The 20013-nt window shown below is 38.4% G+C and overlaps 1 protein-coding gene, 1 long non-coding RNA gene and 1 other non-coding gene across 42 annotated transcripts in view; 1 reads left to right on the top strand and 2 right to left on the bottom strand.

Moving 5' to 3' along the window:
• Window positions 1-1057, top strand: part of LOC105867763 (uncharacterized) — a 45462-nt gene extending 44405 nt beyond the window's left edge. Inside the window, exon 3 of the long non-coding RNA XR_012922100.1 lies at window positions 707-1057. This is a non-coding gene — a long non-coding RNA (uncharacterized LOC105867763). The remainder of the gene's footprint in view (window positions 1-706) is intronic.
• Window positions 1-20013, bottom strand: part of PTPRD (protein tyrosine phosphatase receptor type D) — a 2082753-nt gene that overhangs the window by 511863 nt on the left and 1550877 nt on the right. The window lies entirely within an intron of this gene.
• LOC142874756 (small nucleolar RNA U13) lies at window positions 11012-11115 on the bottom strand. Its single transcript, XR_012922388.1, has one exon. It is a non-coding gene; the product is annotated as a small nucleolar RNA U13 (small nucleolar RNA).

A 20013-nucleotide genomic window follows, 5' to 3' on the forward strand; every position in this document is an offset into this window, starting at 1 on the left:
GCATTTCCTAAGAAGCTAACTGCCTTTTTCTAGGATTTGCCTTTTCTTTCTTCTAAACTTTTTTAAAGAAAAAAGAAAAAAAGAAATCACAGGTGGCACTATTTTACCTAAATCAACAAGCTTTTTAATTCTGCTCTGCACAGCTGGTTTATTCATACAGTTGGTTGTCCTTGCTCTGAAGGAAGCTCCTAGCTGCTGGCACTGTTGGGGGGGTTTGAATCTGCCCACTACCCTTCTGGCCATAACTAAGGTCCTGACAACCTGCAGAGACCACAGGTTTCCTTCAGCAAGCAGCTGTAATTACATTAAATTTATACCAGACATTGTAGTGTAAACCCAGCAACCTGCCGGGACATTTCAGTGGGCTTTAGCAATCTATTTGGGAACTATGAGTTCTAGCTGTTACACTTAGGGAGACAATTGGCCGTGAGCTATTTGTGTTGGTACGTATCTTTTTCCATCAATTAAGAAAAAAGCCTTAAAGGTAAAAGATACGCTTTTAACTAGCTATCTCTTCCCCTTTAAATTATATTACAACAGTATAATAGCTACTTTGGAAATACCATCTCATTTATAACATTAAAAAAAAAGACAGTCCAACAGACCCTCCCCCCCCAAAAAAAAAACCTTCTTTAGAATAAAACTATAGATTTTAAGAGTGGAGACAATGTTATTTTAACCTTATGATTATTCCTAATCCATGCAGAGACTGAAGAGGATTTTGATCTTCTGTCTGGAATGAAATATACTTAACTGGAATTGAAGATGCAAGGGAGAAAAAAAAAAAAACTCAAAAATTACAGGGAAAGAAAGTGTGTGTCAACCACCCTGTCTTCCCAAGTCTCAAACTTTCCAAATTCTTTTGGTTCACCACTCCAACCCTAGTAAACCCTCGTACGTAACAACACTCCAGTTAGTCTGGGAGTTACAGTTTCTGGGAAATTTGTCTGTCAAAGAAGAGAGGTTCCAAAGAGTTTGGCATTTCCCCCCTTAGGCAATAGAAAGCAATAAAGGTCATAAGAGACAGACGTGTACGCAAACACACTCACATAGACACACACACACACACTCTTGGGAGTGCAACACCCTGTGATGAGCCGGCCCTTATGACCTTGAAGGAGACATTGGTAGAGGAGGAAGGGTGGACCCACTCAGATCACCTGACATAAATGACCACTCTGGCTGCCTCCAAACTTTACCCTCTGTCCTGACAGTGCCTCAAAGTGAAACGGATATTGGGGAAAAGGACACGGGGCAGTTTGCCATATCTTTGGGCGTCCAAAAGGGTAGAAGGGCTTTATTTCTTTTCTTACCTGCCTGCTAAGAAAAAAAGGCGGTCATCCTGCTTGAGACCACCAGCTGCCCCCTCCTTTCCCCCTGCTTTGTCTTAGACCCTTTAAACTCTCCAATAAGTACACATGTTGCTAGGTTCATAATTAAAGTGTTGGCAATGGCTGTTCTCTTGCTTTCAATTTCATTTGTACAAATGTTCCCATCACTCTTTTTAAAAGCCCTGGGCATATATTCAAAACATACAACCCAAACAAATAAACTGCATAACCCAAGCCAAACCTGCCAACAACTGGAACATCCTTCCTATCTGGGAGGGCCACTCTGAAAAACGACGTAATTGCAGTATATTCTCTGAAACAAAGTACACAGAGCTGAAAAATGGAATTTTTTTTGGTTAGCATCTTATCACCAAGGAAATGTGGGGTACACACATAAGCCACAGAATCAGCTACTTAAGCTATAATGAAGTAAATTCCACCTTCAGTAATATCCTTAGAAAATGGAATATTTAGGAAGGAGCAGATTTCCTATGGGGAATTTTGTGGTAGAGTTAGACTTTGGTAGACTTATTTAAAATTATTATTTGTAAGTGCTGAGGAAGAGTTTATATTTAGAACTAAGTTCTTGATCTTATCCAGTGACTGACTTTTCATGGCCTTTAGAAGTAACTTTGATAAGCAAAATTCCTATCTGTCATTTACCCCTGAAGCTGACATGATCACAGCAGTGGGAGTTGCTATATAAAAAGGTCGTGATAAGACTAAAAACTTTACCAATGAGAAGCACTCTGATGTGTAGGAGAAAGACACAATTGATGACAAATTGATTTTACCTCAGTACAGTGAAAAAAAGGAATAGCTCGACCTCATTCAAAAATTTGGGGTGAAATTTCTCCAACACAGAATGGAAAGAACTGCCCGAATCCACTGGTTGGAGTCTAAGGAAATGAGGATGTTTGTCTGTAGCCAAGCTGTGATCCAGGTTGGCACTGTCATCCTGAGGCACCACTGAGAGGAAATGTGTCCTCCGCAAGATGGCAGCCGGTGGAAACCCGCAGCAACGCCATCAATCAACAGCCAGGGCCAAAAGCTCCTGCTTCCCTTTCCCTGACAGAGCAAACCGCTCAAAGGCCACTATAAAGTCGCCTCACGGCTCCAACAAAAACTGAAAAGTTTATAACAAGTGGCACCACCTGTGCTTATGTCTCAGCCTAGCCAAAATAATCTCCTCTCCTGGGTCTCCTAACCATGGCAAAGGGTGAGGAATGTGACGGTGAGGATGTGAAGAGGAAGAAGGTTCCAACATGGAGCCTGGAGAGTGAGTGGATTATCCTCGCCTGCACTAGCAGAGAGATCAGCAAGTCTGTGTCTCCTTTACTCTGGAGCAACTGTGTGTGATATGATCTCCCAGCCCCTATCAAAAAGGCTCTGTCTTCAGGGAAACAAAGACTTCTCTGCTCAGCGTTGTTCTATCACATGATAGCGTTTTTCGTGTTAACAATGTTATATTATTACAACCTTCGTGAGGCTGAGGATGTGGAGCTTGTATTAAAAACACAACAAAGAAAACAGCTTGTTTATCCAAGCTAGTATTTTGACCATAATTATACTTTTCTCTGTCTTCTCAGTGAATAAGGAAATTTTGAACCAGGTACATGCACAAAACATGATGGAAATAGGATAAAATGGCACAACATTCAGGATGTAGATTACATTTATGTAAGTCTGGCTGATACAAAATTCTGTTATCACTTTTTTTTAAAAAAAAATCTATAATTTTTTTTAAATCTATGACTTTAATGAAAACGATCCAGGGACAGTCCACATTTTTCAGAAAGAACAAATTTTTCAGTACAGGAGGCAGCATTTGCCAGTACAACAACAAGAAACCAGCCAAGTTGCTTTGGAGGAGTTAAACAAGTACATTTCGATAAGGACCCAAACAATCTTTGGCAACCAATTAGAAAAACAAATCATTGTTGCATTAAGAAAGCCCTCAACCATGAGTGCTGTTGGTGGAAAATAGAGTTACTCACCAACTGAAAATGTTTGCTTGAAGTGAGAATTATTTTATGGAAACCACTGTGAGTTTTGGAATACTTACAATCTGTTCAAATTGGTCACTGTGTACGATGCTACTGCAGCAGTAAGCCCTGAGACTTATAATCTGTCTGCCTAATGGAGCAGGTGGCGAGATTCTCCACAGAGCTGTTGGCTCCTGGAGGGCAGGGACCATGTCTTATTCATCTTACGTCTTGCACAGTACCCAGCTCTTCAAAGGCAGTCAATAAATATTGAATGAAGGAATCTTTATACATGACTACACTCACTGACCCCCTGGCATAAAATATTACCACCCCCATCATCTCTATCCTATTGCCCTGCGTAATTTTTCTTCGGAGCAATTATTGCCAGCTGTCATGTTTTACATGGTTGTTTTAATTATCTTATTGTTTAGTTTTCTCAGCCAGAATATAAGCTTCCCAAGGGTAGGGATTGAACAGGATTGATTTCCTGTATATTCCCAGTTCCTAGGATGACGACTGGCACATAATAGGTTAATTATAAATATGTGTTGACTTTTGAATGAGTGGTGAATGAATTGTTGTTTTCTCTGTTTAATTTTCTTCTTTCCTCTGCACTGTCATCTATTTTATCTTGATGAGGCCTGGAGATTATACTCTGAGGTTCAGTAAATAGTAACAAAAGGAGTGTTTACTATATAGGTGGCTAATTCTAAAGAAAGAAAGAATCAGGGAATGGACTAGGTCTTACTGATGTTAGGCACATGGGTCTACAGCCCTGTAGAGAAACAAGAGTGATAAGAAATAGGTTGGGCTTGGTGGCTCATGCCTGTAATCCCAGCACTTTGGAAGGCTGAGGCAAGGAGGATCATTAAGGCCAGGAGTTCAAGACCAGCCTGGACAGTAGAGCAAGAACCCATCTCAAAAACAAAAAACAACAACAAAAAAAGAGGAAATAAAGAAGAGAGGGAGGCAAGACACAAAATAATCTCCTAAAGGCCATCAGTGGTAGACTCCATATGAACTGACAAGTTACCACTGGGTCTTTATCATACTGGGCAGAGCCTTCATGTCCTTCTAGGCTTCAAGGGCACAACTACATCTTATCAAGATTTTGAGTACTGTTAATATGTAACTTTTGAAGTTAGAGTAAAAATTTAATAAGACAATATAATACTTGTTTCCCTTGGGCATTTCTACATCATTCCTGTATGTGAATGAATAACAATTCACAGCCCATTAAGAATGTTTCCATTTTACCACCCACATTTAATGGCTGATAAAACTAGTAGTCTGTGGTTCAGTGACTTGCCCATGATTTGCATGGCGACCCTGCCAAATATGAACCTTCCAACTGTAAAGCTGGGTGCAGTAGCTCATGCCTGTAATCCTAGCAGCTAAGGAGGCTGAGAGAGAAGGATCGCTTGAGCCCAGGGTTCAAGGCCAGGCTAGGCAACATAGCAGACACCATCTCTAAAAAAAAAAAGATTTTTTTTTAATTAGCTGTGCATGTTGGCGTGTGCCTGTAGTCCTACGGGGGAGGATTGCTTGAGCTGAGGAGTTCAAGGCTGCAGTAAGCTATGATCAGCCCACTGAATTCCAGACTGGATGACAGAGTGAGACCCTGTGGGGAAAACAAAAACAAAAACCGCTTCAATTATAAACAGATTTTATTTCTTTCTTTTCAAATCAAGATAGAGTGGGATGTTCTTTGTTCCTTGTAGACATTCATAAGGTGTGATGATAGTTGAACAGAAATGGTTTTGCAGTTTCCCAACTTGAGTATCACCAAATGAATCTGAGATAGGGAAGTGGCCTAACTACAGAGTCTGACTCTGGAAAAAAGAAATGAGTGGGAAAGGTCTTCATTGGCCTTCCCTCTGTTGTTCTTTCTCTCCATTCTGAGCCTCTTCTGAGCATTTCATATTCTCCACGCTGATCCCAAACCCCTCAGTGCTTCTGGCTAGCCAAGCACTTGGTTACCTTGTTCTTCTAATGACTTTTTTTTTTTTTTGAGACAGAGTCTCACTTTGTTGCCCAGGCTAGAGTGAGTGCCGTGGCGTCAGCCTAGCTCACAGCAACCCCAAACTCCTGGGCTCAAGCAATCCTGCTGCCTCAGCCTCCCGAGTAGCTGGAACTACAGGCATGCACCACCATGCCCGGCTAATTTTTTCTATATATATTAGTTGACCAATTAATTTCTTTCTATTTATAGTAGAGACGGGGGTCTTGCTCTTGCTCAGGCTGGTTTCGAACTCCTGACCTCGAGCAATCCGCCCACCTCAGCTTCCCAGAGTGCTAGGATTACAGGCGTGAGCCACCGCGCCTGGCCTCTAATGACTTTTTATCTCTTCCCTAGTTTGTCATAGTGAAAATTGCATTGGCGTTGAGAGAACATAATCCCTAACTCTGTTAATAGCTGTGTGTCACGGGGTGGGCTGTTAAAACCCCCATAGTTCTTATATTTTTATCAGTAAAACAGAGATAATGATATTTATTTCACGGGGTGATTGTGCAGACTATGTAAAATCGTGCTCTTGAAACTGCCATGCAGAACCTGGCTTCTAGAAAGTGTTTGATAAATGTTTAGGAGACAAAGTCTAGATATCTGTTCTCATCTAAGTTAGTGATTCCATCGAAACTTTAAAACAGAAAAAGGAAGAACATTTTTCTAGCGGATGGTGAAGGAATTCCCTCAGATGGAGCAAGAGTGCCATAGGGGAGGAGTGAAATATTTAGCGCGACGATATACAGTGGTGCAGTCTTCAACCTATACAACCATGCATGGGTACACTGAAGATAATCACCCATTTGTAAAATAAATCTAAAAACAATCTCCTTTTAAGGTTTTGGAGGTGACTAAATGAAATAGTAGACTGCCAATCATGGATGTATTAAAGTTAATTATGATAAATAACATAATTGCTTATCAGTCTGGCTGTCTCTCATGGTAATGAGAAAGCTCTCTAGAAGTTCCAGTATAATCACAATAAATTTAAGATTAGTAGAATACCTTTAGGAACTCTTGATCTGATTCCTTTATGCTTCAATTCATATTATCTCTAAGATGTTATGACTATTGACAACCATATTTTAAGCATAAGGAGGGCATCTTAATGTGTATTTACAAAATTATGTAGTAGGGACAGGGAGTTGACAGTTATAAAATAAGCAGATTTAGTTGTATGGATGCTCATGTACATTATTATGCTTAATAATAAGCATCACCTCATTTCCTTAGATAATGCTTAACATCTACAATGGATTTTATGATTTTAGAGTGATTAAGGGGAATAAGCTTTAGACTCAGCCAGAGTGGGCTGAAATCCTGGCTTAGCCACTTAACTGAGTTTGTGCACGTGCTTTAATCTCTCTGAGCCCCGCTTTCCTCATAAAAAAAAGGAAAATAGACTCACTTCTTACAGTTGTTATGTGACGTGGAAAGATGGGTAGGTGGGAGAAATCAAATTCTTCATGGTGCTGAGCCACTGAATTCACCAATCCCGAAGCCCTATCCTTGGATTTCTTATGAGATAATAAGTGTTCTTATTGCTTAAATAACATTTTTGTTGGATTTTGTCTTCCATGGGGCTCACAGTATCCTAACTGCTATGTATCCTCCTTTCAATACTTTGGTATGTGAGCATATAATTAAGAGAACACAGAATTGGCTTGATTTTGTATTTCTACCACTTTTGCTCTAATATTCTCTAATATGTTAACCTAAACCAAAAAGCCTGAGCATGTACGTGTGTATGTGTGTATTGTTGTTATTTAAACAGCTCATAAGACATAGCTGAAAAAATCTACCTGGACTGGTTTTATTAATAATACACTTGAGGTGTATGTTAGGGAATAGTCGTCAAACCAAATGAGCCGATGAAAAACCTGTAATCTACTAAATATCAGTTTACCTTTCCTTTAAACTCTGGAAATAGAACAGGGATCTGGTTTTCTGTGGGAAAAAATGTTGTAAGTTCTGAAATCTCCTTGTGCCTGTAAACTTCCTTTGTAATGCTCAGGCACTGTAATATTAAAGGACAATGACTTTACTACAATATCCTTAGAAGAATTTGGAGCTTCGTCATTTCCTGGTTAAAAGTTTCATTATTTGCTCCTGGCAGAAATCTAGTCAGAAAGAATTCATTGGTTTATAATTCTAAGTTAATATACTCTGACCATTGAAATCTGGGAAATTTACCTGCAAAAATAACTCAGCACGTTTAATGTTCTTTAGTAATGCAGTAAAACTTCACCAAGTGACCTGGTACCCTTTTTCAAATAAGAACTTGTTTTCAATAATTAAATAAAAAATATAAGTATGTTTGCAAACATCTTTATAAGTTACAAAGTTCAAGAAAATGGCCTGATAGGTAGTCAAAGTAAATTGTGTTTTAAATGTGTTCCTTTAAATGTGTCTTTCTTGTCCCCTTCCTTTGCTATCCTGTTTCACATTTTAAATAATTTATATTAGCCAAATTAGAAGAAGCATAATCTGGGCCTTGTTCCAAAAAGTAACCCAGGGTAACTTCTATGTCAAATTAATGGTTTATTAAATATTGCTTAATCTACCTAAATAGGTAAACATCTCATTTTTAGCTGTTTTTAGAATTTTATGAGACACTGACACCCAGGAGACTTTTACAGTGCTAGTTTATTTCTCCTACTGTAAAGGATTTCAGAGCAACAATAAATTAGCTTATTAAATAACATAGATTTAAATATTTTAAGGAGCATATTATATTTTGTTATTTTGATTTCTTAATGGTTCCTATTTTCTGACAATAGGTCAAATTATAAAAATTCATATTTGCTTCCATTGACAAAGTGATAGAAGTTTATCAGCCAAAAAGTGCAAAAGGACTTTCAGATCTCAGTTAAACTTGACATATTTTTCAGCCACATTTTCTAAGAATGATAACCCTCAGTGACATTTTACATTCACAAATGAGACAGGCCAATAGACCAAGTTTCCAGGGGGCATTATATCATCTTTTGCCCCTTTCCCATTTAAACATTTACAAACAAGTATCTCCACCTCTTCTCACATAATTCAGCTCTCATTTTCTTGAATAAGAAGCCTATGAAGGATGTTGGGTAGGAATAAAGGTGTCTACTGACATACCTCTGTGAAAGTGTTGCTCATTATCTACCTGAAATGGCACGGAGAGAAGGAGGGTGGAATCCTTCCTTGGCTGTTGACACTAAGCATCTTAAGGGAAGTTGTTATGCTACCCACCAGTGTACAGCTTATATAATTGGGTTTGAAGATGAAGTGCTTTACAGCTATTAGGGGTGGTATAGATTAATCATACTTGAAGATCATAGTTTACATTGCCAGATATTGCTTATTTCTCAGGAAGTCATCTGAAGAAACTTTATGAAATACTATGTCTTCGTGTTTCCAATAGCTGGATCATTTGTAGGAGACTGGAAAGCAGTGGAGTTGGTCCATGCCATGTCCTTCTGTGCAGTTCTTCATTCAGGGCACAGACAATGCTTGGTGGGAAATAAAATGACTTCTGTACCTATTGTGCTCTCAGCTGCCTTTGTGACTATCCAGACAAATCATAAGACATAGGACCAGTGTGTAGAACCAGGGTAGGGGATGGTGGAGAACAAACGAAGAAGAAGAAAAGTAAATGAGGAGTTGTGGGAGTTGTATATGCTTAAGAGGAAAAGAAAAATGCTCTACCAATTTAATTTCCTGCACTTTATAATCCCCCTTGGGTACAATCACAAGAAAGAATGGACACAACTGTACCTTTGGTGACTCTGGGTAGATGCCAATCCTACACCTCCCCTAGGCCACTGTTGGTTATATTTCTGTGTTTACCAGGATTTCCTGGTCAGTAATGTAAACTTTTTACTCTGTTGCTAGCATGGAACACTTATTTAATCCTGGGCAAGGATGGAAGAGCAAGCCTAAGTTACATGCATTCAGACTTCCTTTAAACAATGCGCCTTTCTAGATTCCAGAGAGAGGCTTGGACCCACAGGTATCTGCAGGAATATGTTGTCCTTTCTTGAACCCATTATGAACTCATGTAAATGAAATCTGGTAGCTATAAGACAGGTGATTGGCACTGATGGGAAATCCCCATTAAAACTGTCTTTGATGTTCCCGTTATTCTGATTTCACAGAAAATAAAAATGGTAGGCATTTAGGGAGAGAGGCAGTAATGAGTAGGGAACACACAATGTGATTGGGTCCAGTAGGCTTGGCTCTGCATTCATTTATTCATTTGTGTCTTCTTTCACATATTTGGTCAAATATCTACTGAGTGTGCCAGGCACTCTGCAAAACACTGGAGGCACAAAGATGATGAAAAAAAAAAAAAAGACACAATCAGGTTACTGGTCCATTATCATCGGAGCTCATTGGCCAGTGGCAGTCAACCCTGGTTATTATTTTAGTTTTGGATGTCCTTTTATGATTCATTAATCATAATCACTTCCCTATCCCAATTGTGAGTTATAGACTTATTAAAATTTTCTAAACTTTTTTGGGGGAGGAATATTATTTAATTTTAATGATTTTAAACAGAATCATGGATCTAGGAGTTCCTGCTAACTGCTTTTAATTTGGTACAATAACCTTGCAACATTAAAGCTCATTAGACGTTGCTTCAATTTTACTTTAATAGAAACACAGATGGACCAAATCTGGAAGCCACATCTCTCATCATCCATTTTCTGAGACTGCTCTAAACACTTCTCACATGTTGCTAGATACAGTAAGATATGTAACGAGAGAAGAGTGATCCTTCCAAATCACAAAGGATGAGCAAACTATTGACAGAGAGTGAGCCTTTTTGGTCTCACTGCTTAAGTCAGAATTTTCAATGTAAACATTTTCAACCCTACTTGTAATGTTTACAGAAAAACTACACCCTGTGTTTGCTGTAGGGTCTGAAATGTAGCATTTCAAATGATGGTGGGGTGATTCCTGGGTGAAAAGCAGCTAAACTATAAGGGAACCAAATGGCAACTTTTCTCAGTCACAGCCCTGAGAAATGTCACAGTATATTCTGCCAGCACTTTACCTGGCAATATTGGATAGAAGCTGGGATGGCAGCCACCTTTATAATTACTGAATAAACAGCATATTAATGGCAACCATCTGAGAGATAAGGAGAGATTTGAGATCCTCTCTCAAGTTGGTTTTTCTGAGTGAGGCTTCCATTCTAGATCTGGCTCATCTTCCTTTGGTGTTATCTGTGGAAATCACCAGGCACCTGCTTCTGCCTTTTCTCTTTTACAAAGATGATAATGTAGCACAGCATACAATCAACTCCTACTTACTGATTTTAATGCCGTTGTTTTTATTGAGCAAAATTTTTACTGCTCAGAGCTAACTATTACTGTTCATTCTGAGGGGGCATATTAGGAATAATGTCATTACTGCAAAGAGAAGCAAACAAGCAAATAGTCCAGGTACCCGGCACTTCCTTACACTGTCAACTCATGCCCGCTATTTTTCATCCTCGAGCACTACCAAGAAGTGATTATTCATGTGTATAACAACACATTTATTCAAACAGGAAATAAGGAATTAAAATATTTTAATGTATTTTGTTTCATTAGCCTACACTATTATTTCTAAGGCCATTTCTGATAGGCAGCAGGGATTGGCAACACACTGTGTTCCCTCATTTTAATAATAGTTGTAATTATTCATTTCTTTTTTTTTCACATCAGAGAACTAATATGCTGACGTTGTAATAGGGTTTGAGGGAGGCACATCTGAGGCATATTTGTGAAAACCCAATCATCATGCTTATGAACTACAAAAGGATCATTCCTTCTTTCAATTATACATGCCTTCAATAATATTTATTAAGCACTTACTGTATTCCAGGCACTGGGGATATAATGGAAAAGAAATCAAACATGTTGTTCCCTGCTCTCATGGAGCTAAGAGTCTAGTGAGAGAGATTATTCTTGAAAAAGTGTATATTAATCAAATCTTTATACATTCACATTAATATTGAATAGGTTAGTTTGGTCTTAAAAGATGTTCTCCGTGAATACATTTCTAAAATAAAGAACTGACTTCTAATATAACTACTTGGTTAGACCAGATATATTAGGCTTTATTAAAGCTAGGCACGGTTTTCCCCTCGAACATGAGAATATCTTCTTTCTACAAGGTTTCTGCAAATGATTATGATGTAGATACACAGTTCTTGCAGTACGAGATAATGGACGAGCCTTACTATACATCACACTGTACTGATATATTTACAGTGGGATAAATTTAAATAAAGGACCGACATATCGATAACTAACCGCAATCCAATGCATGTGCTTTTTCGAAAGTGTGGAAGCACAACACAGTGGAAAGAGTGAGAGATGAGGCCATTGGGGACAGTTTGAAAAAGCTTCCAAGACATGGATCTTAAGGGCAAATAGAATTGACTAGGAGAAAGGAAGAAACAGCAGAGAACACGAATAAATTCACAGAGAGCTGAAGACTCATCCAGTCATAGTTCTCTCTGTGGTTGTTCGGTCATTCCTCTTGTGGAGAGAGAGCCTCATTTAACTTTCTAGACATTCTCCTGGACTCTTACTTCTGTCTTCTTACAGGAAGAAGAGAAAGAAAGAAAGGAGAAGGAAGGCACCCATCAGATTTCTCACCAGGAACCAAGTTCAATCCTGCTTGTTCGGACTGGGCTGCCTCTCGCTGAGCAGGCTGGTAGAAAAATAAGCAGGGAAGAGAAGAGCTCTGGCATCCTGACAATTATGCCTCAGAGGTCAACAAAAGTGCAAATAAAAGCAGTCTGGAAAAAGTATGTTAAGGCAAGAACCAACAGGGTCTTCTATTTTTTCCTTTTTCCCTTTATAGTAACAAGCAGAATGAACACGCAAAGAAATATTGTTGACTCATTGACTAAATACAGAGAGGTGGTCCTTTCCTTTTATTTCTCCTTGATTAGACTTATTTTGAGATTTATTTCACAATATCTTACCTTAAACTTATAGTTCTGGAAAGGATTTTAAAAATGGTCCAATCAAATCCCTTTGTTTTATAGATTAGAAAATTATAGATCAGAGTAGTGAGATAACTTGTTGATGATCACAATTTTTTTTTTTTTTTTTTTTTTTGAGACAGAGTCTCGCTTTGTTGCCCAGGCTACAGTGAGTGCCGTGGCGTCAGCCTAGCTCACAGCAACCTCAAACTCCTGGGCTCAAGCAATCCTCCTGTCTCAGCCTCCCGAGTAGCTGGGACTCCAGGCATGCGCCACCATGCCCGGCTAATTTTTTTTTTTTTGTATATATATTTTTAGTTGGTCAATTAATTTCTTTCTATTTTTGGTAGAGACGGGGTCTCGCTCAGGCTGGTTTTGAACTCCTGACCTTGAGCAATCCGCCCGCCTCGGCCTCCCAAAGTGCTAGGATTACAGGCGTGAGCCACCGCGCCCGGCCGATGATCACAATTTTTTAGGGGGAAAGCTGAGACCAGAAGCCAGGTCTTCTGATCTCCAAGAAAGTAGAAAGTGATTTAGACCTGGTTTGAATCTGTACTTTTAATTATATCTGTGTCTATTTCTTCTGTATAATGTAAATAATAATACTTCATAAGGAAATTGTGAGAAATAGATAAGAAAATATATGGTAAGTACCTAGCAGAGTACCAGAATCTTCATAGGGACTCACATATGCTGCACCTTTCTCTTCCTTTACTTAACAGAAACCATTATGAGCATCTGTAAATTAAGATATTCTAGAACATGACTTCTAAAATAATAGGCACTATTAATGGAAGATACCTACAAGAATTAATTGAAATCACACAGTTACACATACATGCATGCATGCACACACACACACACACACACACACACACACACACACACACGGTTTTTTTCCCCACAGTGAATACTGACCCAATGTTTGAAATTCCTGGTAAATGCCTTGATAGTAACCCATTATATTAATAATGAATATCACTACTTGAACACCTACTATGTGTCAGGTATTGTGCCACTGGAATTACCTATCTTAATTCTCATCCTCCTAACAATCTCGCAGAACACTGCACAGATGATGACACCAAGGGGCCTAGTAGTGAAGTAATGTTACTCATGGGCCAGCGACTAGCATAAGGATTTAGATGAAGGCTGTAGAAAATTTTCAACTCTCAGATTTATTCCACGTGGAGTAAATGGAGAGAGGTGATTTCTTTCTCAAAATCCTTTCCAGCACAAATGTCTAGATGCTTAAACCAACAGCTGTTCTCCTTGGACATTCAATGGGCGGTGTTGTTAGGCTTAATCGGTCAGGACCATAAACTTGGGTAATTTAAAAATTGAACAAAGGGCACAGATGACGATTTCTTCCATGCACACACCTGCTGGGAGCTATGAGTAAACTATCCCTAAGGTCAGACTTAATTGGATTTAGATCTAAATGAACCCTGACATGTTGATTATTCACTGCTTGAAAGTGGAAGGAAGAAAAATGCTAAGGTGAGAGGTCAGAAGTGTAAGCTTTCCTCTTTCTCTCCTGTGGTTCTGAAAAAATCCCTGTTGAGGACTTTCTTTTATATAGATCTCATATTTTCATTTTTAAAATAACTTGCACCACCTATATGCCTTGGTCCTAATCCCCTCCCCAGCCCAGATCTTCTAACAGAGTAGAGTTCTATATTGCCTCTAGAATCAGTCCAGCAATAGATATTAAGAGTTTACCAAAGGCAGAACAAAGTATTTGGGGAGATACATTCCAGAATTCTCACAATTATGTTCTCCCACAGAATTTTAAGAAATGATGTAGGCAACCGCAGAAATGATGGTGTATTATGATGAACAGGAGTGAGTGAATTGTCATGGACAAGCTTTATATATATGACTTCATTTAATTCTGATAATTATTATTCTCATTTTGTTACAAGTATGATTCTTATCCCCATTTTATCAAAGGAGTAATCGAGGCTGCTCAGAAAAGCGAAAATACCCATTTAATTTCACACTGCAGTAAATGGCAGAGTTGTTATTCAAAACCTAGGTCCATGGAGTTCTGGCAGCTAGCACTCCAGTGATTCTGAGATCATCATGGTAGGTTAGATACTCGGTGGGACCCATTATGGAAAACTGGGAAAAGGTGAGTTCTCAGTTGCAAGACAGAGAAGGGAAAGGATGTGCCTTCATTGCCTGTTGCTATTTATGTCTGACTCCAGCCTCTGAGACTGTAGGCATTGGAAGGGCTGGAAACAGGGGCATGACTTGGTTGAAATGGCAGGCACAGGAAAATGAGTAATACACAGGGTAGGATACAGCAAAGAGAGAAATCTGAAAGATTCAAGAGGATGTTCTTTGAGTTTGAAGCTGGACCAAACGATGAGGCTAGCCATGGCCAGTGGATGTGTCCACACAGCAGGAGCGGAGCACTCAGAGGCTTGCAAACCAAAGAGAAATATAGGGCCAGAAAGGGAGCAGACTAGACTAAGAATACTGGAAGCTTTAGGTCTGGAAAGGAAATACCCATGGTTGACTCCTGAAAAATAGTAAGGAATGTTTTAGTAGGAAGTAAATGGAAATCCATTATAGAAAAGATGAGTTTATAGAGTATAGAGTTTATAGGCCCCAGCTTGTTGTTCACGCGATTAGTTTGCCATAACTCATCTATATTCTTCCGTTCCTTGTTTACGAATCCTTCTTTCATTTCACAAGTGTCTGTTGAGGACCCATGTATGTCAGGCTTGCTGTGGGCACAGGTTTCATACTCTACATCTGAACTAGAGCAGCATATTAGGTCTGCATGGTAGGAAACCAAAAATTGTCTGTTGGATTCCAGCGAGGATGACGTAAAGCTCATGACCATTGAGTCAATGATGGGGAATACAACGCAGAAATTAAAGTGCTTTTGGGAACGAGATGGCGTCAATTGGAGTGACTATGATAGTGCAAGCGAAGTGTTGATTGTGTTGAACAAAATGGAAACAGAAGGGCCTGTGCTCTGAGAGGAAACAGAATAGGAAATGTGAGTGAGATTTACAATGATAATAATAGTTCCCATTTGGGGACTCTGTTCTTGGCTGTGCTAGATGTTTTACTTATTCATCATTTTGCAGCACAACTCTGTGAGGAAGTTATTATCACCCTCATCTTATAGAGGAGGATTAGGGTGACCAATCGTCTATTTGCCAGGGACTGAAGGATTTTTCAGGGCACAGAACTTTTATTACTAAAACTGGAGAGTTCCAAGCAAACTAAGATGGTTAATCACCTTAGAGGAAATTAAGGATCATAATGTCACAAGTAAAAGCCATATCTGAACTCATGCCCAAGATTTTCTGATGCCAGTACATTTGTCTTCCCTTATACCACAATTTTAAAAAAAAAAAGCAAAAACCTGAACTTACCAATATCAGATCACACATTTTTCTATAAACACAAACATATAGAAGATTTTATGTCTTGAACCAAATTAGTTCTGTGTTCTTTCTGCTGTTCAATTTTTCATTGTCATTGTCTTAACAACTAGTAACCCTATATGACCTAGAAGATTTTTGGCTAATAGCATCCTTCAACATAGGAGACACATATTTATACGGTAAGCCTTTCTGTTTTTCAGTAATTTAGTTATAATCCCAAAGGTGAGTGGTAGAAAAGAACTCAAAAAAAGGCTGTGTCCATAAGAGACTAGCATCTGGAAGAAAATGAAACAAAAAAATTTAAGTCCAGCTGTTTTGTCCATAAGCCAGACACATTGATAGTTGGGGACATCTGGAGAGCTGATTGAACTTTTTGATTTTCATACAGATGTTCAGTATCATATAGACACAACCATAACTACACATAGAAAGATATGCTTAATGGTATTTCACTAACTATGTAATTGCCATAGGGAAATCTTTCGTAATGCTAATGTCTGTAGACAGAATGAAGACTCACCTCACTGGCCTATACTGTTATATCAATTATATTTTATAGCATATGGTTATTATGTTCCAGGACATATATTTTGACCCAGCTAGCCATGTTATAGATTTTGAAATTAATTACTTTATAGCCCTTTTTAAGTTCAAACAGTTTTAAGTTCACACGGTCAGGAAGAGCGGAGACATTTACTTGATTATCCAGGTTTTTTAAAAGAACAAAACAAACTTACTTAAAATGCATGATTCAGATAATTCAAGTTTTAAAATGATGTCACATTCTCACTAAGTATAGTCCCAGGGCTCAATTTACTCTGCAATCAGCACACCCCCTGTTTGACTGTTGTGTGAAGCAGCTGCATTATCTGCATTTTGCCAAGTAAACAAACACTGCACCGTGCAGTAGTGTTTGTTGTTTGCTAATGTGCTAGTGGTTAGAAAATGCTTAAAAACTCTAATTATACATTTCCATATAATGCGGAGGCAGTATGGGGGTGTGCTTCATTCTTTGAAGATATACACACACAAACTACACTTGTAAATTGGTTCATAGTAGTTATTCAATAAATAGTTTGTAAATGACTAAAAAATAGTATCAAGCTTAAGATTACTTATTATGCACTTAACACTGGGCCAAGCGTTTCAAATATATAGCATTACTCAATCTATAAAATAATCCTCTGAAGTGGCTTTATTATCCCCTTTTACATGTGAGTTAACTGAGGTGCATACATATTAACTAAGTGATCTGCCTAAGGTTGTGTAAAGCTAACCTATATGTGGCAGAAGTGGCTTCAAACCCAGGCTTTTTTTTTTTTTTTACTACATAACCCACCTTATTAATCATTATTTTCTGCTGCCTCTCTTTAAAGTGGCAGAAACATAGCTTTGCTAGGGCCCCCAAGACTGGTTTAACACCACTGTCAAGCACAGACATGTACAGATCATTTTATTCCTCTTTCACTAAAAACCATCTTGGTAGAGAGGTGCTGGCTCCTGCACATAGATGGAAGAAGGAACAGTTGTTACACCCACCCTGCTTGCACACGTCCAAAATGATTCAGCCACTGGGTGAGCAGAGGTTGTTTTAAGCCAAATGACACCTGTAAAGGAAAGTTATGTCACTGCTCTTTCCTTTTAAATCCACACTTCTTACTTACTGGCCTGGTCTGTTGCAAACATCGATGTGTCATAAAAAATACGTTGCCTTATAAATCACTTCTCTCCTGTAGGAGATTACAGCATTTTTTATTGCCCATCTGAAGCTCTTGAAGTTTTGTTTCTTCAAAACCCATTCTAGTTACAAAGAGATGAGATTTTTGACTTCAAAGGAAGCAGCAATGAAATATACACTTGCAGAATACGAAACTATTAAGTCTTTTTTCGTTGTTGCTACCTCATTCACTTTTGCAACTGCCATTCAAAACTTCGCAATACACAAAAGTATCCACCTTCTCTATGATTCCTCAAATATTTTCAGCAGTGTATGCAAACACATCAGCCCTTTGATCTCATGTCTTATCTTTCCTCACAGGAACTTACAGGAATAGCCATCTCAATTCTTGGAAAACCACAGCTTCTGGTGCATTTAACATAAAACACATTAAGAAATTCTTTATACATACACACGAAAAGTTGGGGATTTTTCTAAATCAAACAGTTGCATTTTTCAGTGTCAAAATTTAAAAGGAAGAATAATTATGCTACTCATTACCTAATAGAACAATCAAGTGACATTTGTTAGGTTGTTTATTGCTTTCTTTAAAAGGAGTGCTCATCAAATACCATGTGAAAGACTATGTTTACCTACCAACATAATAATACCTTTTATTCACATGGCCATTTATAGTTTAAAAAGTGCTTTCATGTTTATTGTATAATTGGGTGATATAATTTGGACACTTGAAATTATACCCCTGATATCTCTTTCTTGCCACTAAATTCTAGGTAGATACACCTTTCAGGCGCTGCCTTGGCTAAAAAGGTAATATAAAATAATACCGTTTTATTCTCAAGGGATTTGAGACAAAGAAAACAAAAAGATGACCAACATTATCTCACTCATATGAAACCAAAATTTACAAGAGAGGTTTTTGTTAGAGGTTTCCCAACTGTACCGGACTACAATCGAACGATTCATTCTTCTAAGATTAAGTGCTTCACCTTGAGGTTATTTTAATGGCTGCTTCTAACTGTCATGCCTCACCTTAGACATAAAATATCACCTCAGAGGGATGAGCTAATGGTGTGTGTGAAGGGGTCTCTCCCGGGAACCTTCATGAGTGAGAAAGAAAATCAGGCAATGCCATGTTTGGGGCAAAGCTCGGCAGAGTAGAGGCAGCACAGACTCTGACTTCAAACTGTCTTGCATTCAAAACAAAGCTATCCCACTCACTAACTTGAAGGCTTTAGGCAGTTTATGTAATCTCCCTGAACCTTATTTCTATAATGGAGGTGATAATATCCTTTTCTTATAAAGTTATTATGAAGATGAACAGTAATATTGAACGTAAAATATTTAGTTGGTGCTCAAGATATTAAATAATAAGTAGATCCATTGCCCATCTACTATTGCTATTACGGTTTTCTAGGAAGAAACCCAAGAGGGTCTTAACCAAGGAATGTATTACAGTAAAAAGAAGAGGAGGAGAAAGCTTTCATCTAGAAACACTTCCCAGATTCTAACTTGGGCATCTGGATGATGATGATGATGATGATGACATTCAACAAAACCAGAAATAGAGAGACATGGTGGAGAAAGAGAGAGAGATTATATTGCATAATGCATATTCTATTGTTGCATAATGCATATATGTCTTATTCACCCTTGAATTCCTACCTGCTAATCAGGTCCCTGGCACATAGTAGCCAATATAATCGATATGTAGTAAAATGAATAAATGAATGAGTAAATCACACACTGAGGTCCCCCAGTCTACTTTTGGTGCCCATATTTGAATTGGATGCATGGTCAAAATAAATATACTTCAGAGAATATTCTTATCAGAAATATGTAAATATCTAACCTGGCATTTATGTGCTTTATCAAAGGCTACAACAAAAGACTTGCATAACATTTCAGATGAAATGGATTGAGAATGAAAAATACAGAAGGGCAATACTACCTAGATGGATCAGGAAATTGTTCCTTTTCAAAGCTTAAGATGCAAGGCAGTAGGAGATTGCCATTTTTCCATTGCACGTTCCTATTTGGGACGGACACAAGTCTAAGACATTATTGGCCTCAGGCAGAGATCTTGTCAGCTTTCTTAAGTTCATAGTGCTTCCTCTCATCTCCACCTGAAGATTCAAAAAATGAGCCATTCACTAGATAGACCTCTTCTCTTGGGTCAGGGCTGAATCAATGTGGCTAAAAAAATTATGTGTTAAACAAACGGTGGCTTGGACATTTTCATGGAAAGATCTTTGTTTTAGTGTACTTTTTAGGTGGCCATTTTCACATGCCCTTAAATATCTCTATTCCTAGAACATTCTCCCAAATTTGTGCTAAATTTTAATTCACTTCCCTTAAAAGAGCCTTGTCTTCCACACCACTACAGGCTAGCAGATAATCTATTTGCTATTTATACAGTACAGCCATTTTTCCAGGAGCACTGGGCTACAGGAGGTAAGGTGCTATTATAATTGCCTATTTTCATTTGTTATTTCATCGTGAAAGCTGGCTAAAATGAGGGAGTGAGTGGGCCACATTCAGCAGCTGCCTGTCTCAACGAGGAAATGGGCAAAAGAGGCCTTTTCAGTTATAGAACAGGTTCAACAGTCGTTTAAGATTACTGATGGGGTGAGCTTTATC

This window comes from Microcebus murinus, chromosome 12 (assembly GCF_040939455.1).
Source record: "Microcebus murinus isolate Inina chromosome 12, M.murinus_Inina_mat1.0, whole genome shotgun sequence".
Lineage (NCBI taxonomy): Eukaryota > Metazoa > Chordata > Mammalia > Primates > Cheirogaleidae > Microcebus > Microcebus murinus.